The sequence below is a fragment of the Schistocerca cancellata genome, chromosome 10, assembly GCF_023864275.1.
Source record: "Schistocerca cancellata isolate TAMUIC-IGC-003103 chromosome 10, iqSchCanc2.1, whole genome shotgun sequence".
Taxonomy (NCBI): domain Eukaryota; kingdom Metazoa; phylum Arthropoda; class Insecta; order Orthoptera; family Acrididae; genus Schistocerca; species Schistocerca cancellata.
Genome location: NC_064635.1, coordinates 72,550,949 through 72,556,948, shown reverse-complemented (window position 1 = coordinate 72,556,948; position 6,000 = coordinate 72,550,949). Strand labels below are relative to the sequence as shown.

At 45.1% G+C, this 6,000-nt stretch overlaps 1 protein-coding gene across 1 annotated transcript in view; it reads right to left on the bottom strand.

The window, feature by feature from the left end:
* Positions 1 to 1,358: 1,358 nt before the first annotated feature.
* The window catches only part of LOC126106545 (transcription factor SPT20 homolog), a 39,791-nt gene continuing 35,149 nt past the window's right edge, over positions 1,359 to 6,000 (bottom strand). Inside the window, exon 6 of the mRNA XM_049912884.1 lies at positions 1,359 to 1,637. The gene's annotated coding sequence lies outside the window, so the exon portion shown is untranslated. The remainder of the gene's footprint in view (positions 1,638 to 6,000) is intronic.

Sequence of the window (6,000 nt, the reverse complement as noted above, 5' to 3'; positions counted from 1 at the left end):
ATAATCCTGCTGAAATGTAGGGTTTCGCAGGAGTCGTAACACATCTGAAATGTAACGTCCACTGTTTAAAGTGCCGTCAATGCGAACAAGAGGTGACCGAGACGTGTAACCAATGGAACCCCATACCATCACTCCGGGTGATACGCCAGTATAGCGATGACGAATACACGCTTCCAATGGGCGTTCACCGCGATGTCGCCAAACACGGATGCGACCATCATGATACTGTAAAGAGAACCTGGATTCAACCGAAAAAACTCACGTTTTGCGATTCGTGCACCCAGGTTCGTCATTGAGTACACCATCGCAGGCGTTTCTGTCCGTGATGCAGCATCAAGGGTATCCGCAACCATGGTTGTCTTGCAAACGCCCCCATCTGTTGACTCAGGGATCGAGACGTGGCTGCACGATTCGTTACAGCCATGCGGATAAGATGCCTGTCATCTCGACTGCTAGTGATACGAGGCCGTCGGGATCCAGCACGGCGTTCCGTATTACCCTCCTGAACCCACCGATTCCGTATTCTGCTAACAGTCATTGGACCTCGCCCAACGCGAGCAGCAGTGTCGCGATATGATAAACCGCAATTGCGATAGGCCACAATCCGACCTTTATCGGAGTCGGAAACGTGATGGTACGCATTTCTCTTCCTTACACGAGGAATCACAACAACGTTTCACCAGGCAACGCCGGTCAACTGCTGTGTGTGTATGAGAAATCGGTTGGAAAATTTCCTCATGTCAGGACGTTGTAGATGTGGCCACCGGCGCCAACCTTGTGTGAATGCTCTCGCGTCTGTAGCACGTCATCTTCGTGGTGTAGCAATTTTAATGGGCAGTAGCGTAGATTATTTCGTCTTTTCTTTTTAAACCCATAATGCACCTGACGAAATTTGAACCCACTACCTCCAGTTTGTGACGCACTTATTCTCTCCATTACACCGCCCAACCGGTCTAATTAACACAACTTTTTTTTAACGCCATCGTGCGTCACGCAAAATTCCGAAACTCTTTTCGTCAGTTGCTTGCAAAGGAGGGTCACGAGGCCACGGTATGATACCTGGCATCTTAACCTACATCTCCGCTCATATGTTTCCAAAATGTCGATCCCGCCGTTGGGGAACTCTCCCCATGAGAACCGCTGGAGGCACCTTCCCCCCTTGGCTCGGGCTGCAGTTTGAAGCCCATTACTCCACACCGCTCCAGAGAGAGGCCAATCTAGTCTCTCAGGGGCCCTGACTGGTTCGTTGTCAGGTGAGCCTGTCAAAGAGCTTCTAAGTCAACAGAAACACAAGTGGATGACCTGTGCTCGGAATCGGTGTTGAGCACAGGAAATAAATATACACTCACGTTACACGATTATACAGTTTCACTACAAAACGTTTTTATTTTAGCTAAAGTTACATACACACAGTGTATAGAAACTAAACAAAGATGTACATGGCTGTTTATCTATTTACAACACCGCTATGTTGATCCGCGAAGAGCCGAAAGGTATGATGGCTGACTATGCAGAATGCGATGGTGAGGAAAGCGTGACGATGATGAAACATGAAAGTGATACGGGTGCATTAATGCCGCGACGTTAATCTTCAAGGATGTGGGACCCCGCAGATTCTGCTAGGTCTCGTCGTCGATCTGCAATAGAAATTTAAGTCTTAGTGTTGGTATTTCGCTTTTAAAAACATAAAAAATGACAAACAATTGTAGCACATATGGCAAAAGGCCATTTGTCATACACTGAAGCGCCAAAGAAACTGTTATAGGCATGACTATTCAAATACAGATATATGTAAACAGGAAGAATGCGGCGCTGCGGTCGGCAGCGCCTATATAAGACAACAAGTGTCTGGTGCAGTTGTGACATCGGTTACTGCTGCCACAATGGCAGGTTATCAAGATTTAAGCGACTTTCAACGTGGTATTACAGTGGGCGCACGAGCGATGAGATACAGCATCTTCAAGGGAGCGATGAAGTGTGTATTTTCCAGTACGACCAGTTCACAAGTGTACCGTAATGTCAGGAATCCGGTAAAACATCAAATTTACGACATTGCTGCGGCCGGAAAAAGATCCCGCAAGAAAGAGATCAACGACGACTGAAGAGAATCGTTCAACGTAACAGAAGTATAACGATGATGATGATGATGTTTGGTTTGTGGGGCGCTCAACAGCGTGGTTATCAGCGCCCGTACAGTTACCCAATCTTTGCTCAGTCCAATTGCGCCACTTTCCTGGATGATGATGAAATGATGAGGACAACACAAACACCCAGTCATCTCGAGGCAGGTGAAAATCCCTAACCCCGCCGGGAATCGAACCCGGGACCCCGTGCTCGGGAAGCGAGAACGCTACCGCGAGACCACGAGCGGCGGACAGAAGTATAACCCTTTCTCAAATTGTACAGATTTCAATGCTGGGTCATCAACAAGTGTCAGCGTACGAACCGTTCAACGAAACATCATCGATATGGGCTTTGGGAGCCGAAGGCCCACTCGTGTACCCTTGATGATTGCACAACACAGATTTACGCATCGCCTTGGCCCGTCAACTCCGACATTGGACTGTTGATGACTGGAAACATGTTGAATGGTCTGACGAGTCTCGTTTCAAATTGTATCAGGAGGGTGGAAATGTACAGGTATGGAGACAACCTTATGAATCCATGGACTCACATGTCATCAGGGGACTGTTCAAGCTGGTGGAGGTTTTGTAATAGCGTGGAGTCTGTGCAGTTGAGTGATATGGGACCCGCGATATTTCTAGATACGACTCTGACAGGTGACACGTACGTAAGCATCCTGTCTGATCACCTGGAGTTATTAGGTCCAGTGTGCATTCTGACGGACCTCGGAAGTTCCAGCACGACAACGCGACACTCCATAAGTTCAGAATTGCTACAGAGTGGGTACAGAAACACTCTTCTGGCCATCAAACTCCCCATACAAGAACATTTTTGAGCATATCTGTGATTCTTTGCAAAGTGCTGTTCAGAAGAGATCTTCACTCTGTCATACTCTTACGGATTTATGGACAGCCCTGCAGGATTCATGGTGCCAATTCCCTCCAGCACTACTTCAGACATTAGTCGAGTGTATACCACGTCGTATTGCGGTACTTCCGCGTGCTCGCGGGGGCCCTACACGATATTAGGCTGGTGTACCAGTTTCTTTGACTCTTCAGTATATTTAATAGTAAGAGGAAGTGAAAAAGCTGGCCATTATAAATGAATCTTTCACCATTCTAAAAGTTTATAACTCCTCCAGTGCGCGATATGATCTTGCCTGACATTCACAAAGTGGTGGCTCATTCTTTCATATCCGAAGCCAGTAACGTTACTGGTACAAATTTCTTGTGAACCTTGCCATAAACCACTGGCCCACTTTCTTTAAATAAAGAAAATCAACAATGCAACACTGGAATTTGCTTAATTTTTCAGCTCTTCCAGGAGCTCCTCGACAGAGTAGAAGGAGAGCCATGAGGAAACTCTTTAGTTTAGACTTGAAAGTGTTTGGGCTACTGCTAAAATTTTTGGGTTCTTGTGGTACCTTATTGAAAATGGATGCAGCAGAATACTGCACAAGAGTCAAGGAAGTGCACTCCACATGCAGATTTGATTTCTGCCTCGTATTAACCGAGTGAAAGCTGCTAACTCTTGGGAATAAGCTAATATTGCTAACAACAAACGACATTAAAGAAAATATATGCTGTGAGGGCAATGTCAGAATTCCCAGACCATTGAATAGGGGTCGACAAGAGATTCTCGAACTTACACCACATATAGCTCGAACAGCCCGTTTTTGAGCCAAAAATACTCTTTTTGAATCAGAAGAATTACCCCAAAAAATAATACCATACGACATAAGCGTATGAAAATATGCGGAGTAGACTACTTTTCGTGTTGAACTGTCATTTATTTCAGATACTGTTCTAATGATAAATAAATCAGCATTTAGTTTCTGAACAAGATCCTGAACATGGGCTTTCCTCAACAGCTTACTATCTATCCGAACGCCTAGGAACTTGAACTGTTCCGTCTCGCTTATAATATGTCCATTCTGTCTGATCAAAATATCGGTTCTTGTTGAATTGTGAGTTAGAAACTGTAAAAACTGAGTCTTACTGTGATTTAGCATCAAATTATGTACTCAAGATGGATATACCGGCCCCAAGATTCAGATGAAACTCACCTCCTGCGATGTGCACAGCTTAGGGCAGATTAAATTATTGGTGCATCTCATAAGGCCGGTACCTTTTGCGATATATATGCGGTAGACATCGTCGTATGCTCGGTCAGGACCTTTGCAGACAATGTAGTTGTGTGTAAGAAGGGATCAGAGCCGGAACACTGTAGCAAAATGCAGGAAGACCTGTAGATTGTCAGTGATTGGGGCAGGGAGTAGCAGCTGACCCTAAACGAAGACAAGTGTAAAGCACTGCACGTGAGTAGGTGAAGAGATGTACTACGGTACTGTTTGATTACGCTATTGGCCAAAAGTCAGTGGACAAAAATTATGTAGAGTAAGATACCTTCGAGTGACCACGTAGATCGACCTAAAGTGGAATGAACACGTAAAACAAATAGTAGGGTTATCAGATGCCAGAGTCGGATTGACTGGGAGAATCTGAAAGAAACGCAGTTCATCCACGAAAGAAGTGGCTAAAAACGCTCTCGTTGGAGTGGCAGACGCTACACGAGAGGTGTTGTACATCACGGAGAGTTTGGCACGTCTATATTTCTGAAACTAATAACCATACGCAATGAATTTTGCTGTTTGATGAACGGGAAATTCAAAAAGTTATTTTTTCATACCTTCTCACAGGTGTTCAGTATGACCCCCTTGAGATGCATGGCATGTGTCAGTGCGGTGCTCAAATTGCTCCCACACTGCAGCGAACATGTCTTGAGTTACAGCTTCCACAGCTGCTGTTATGTCATGCCTCAGAGCATTCATTGTTGTTGGTAACGGAGGCACATTAGCAGAGTCTTTTTATAAAGCCCCACAAGAAATAATCTCACACTGTCAGGTCAAGTGACCTTGGAGGTCGGTAATGTAAGGTTGAATCGTTTGGTCCAGTGCGACCGATCCATCGCTCAGTAATCCTATGATTTAAAAATTCACACACTTCCAGATGCCAGTGTACTGGTGCCCCATCCTGTTGGTAAATGAAGTCACTTGTATCAGTCTCCAACTGTGGGAAATGAAAGTTCTAAAGCATATCGAGATACGTGCTTCCTGTAGTAGTGTTATCCGCAAAGAAAATAAACCGAACACCTTTTCCAGTGAAACTGCACAAAACACATTAAATTTTGGGGAGTCCCTCTCGTGTTGTACTAATTCATGTTGTTGTTCTGTACTCAATATTCTCATATTATGATGGTTCACTTTTCCATTTAAATGGAATGTTGCCTCGTCACTAACCGACGTGGAAGGAAACTGGGAAACTGTCATCCTCCATCTTGCCGAGAACGAAGTTACAGAACTCCACACACTGTTGTTTTGCACCTTCACGAAGAGCTTACAGTTGCTGACTTTTATATAGTTTCATGTGTAAACGTCGACACAACAGACTCGACACGGACATCGGGGGCACGTTGAGTTGTCGAGTTACACGGCGAACGGATTTCTGCTGACTTCTCGTGAAAGTACGGTGTATGCGTTGGGCGTGTGTTTCAGACACCCGGCGACGGCCCGGCGATTTGCCTTTGCACAAACAACCTGTTTCTCGGAATTGATCATGCCATCGTCTAACGCTCCGTGTTAAAGGAGGATCCACACCATACTTAGTACGAAAGTCACGCTGAACAGTTATTACTGACCCGTACTGCGAGAAACGTAGAACACATTGTTACTAGAATTGAAGTGGACGAACACTGCTGCTACCTAGCGGGAATCATGTAAAGCTCGAGAATTTGTTCTTTCCAACAGTACGTTGTTCACACACATATCTCAAATGACATAATAATTACGATTTTTTAAAATCGGGTGATTCTTTTTGA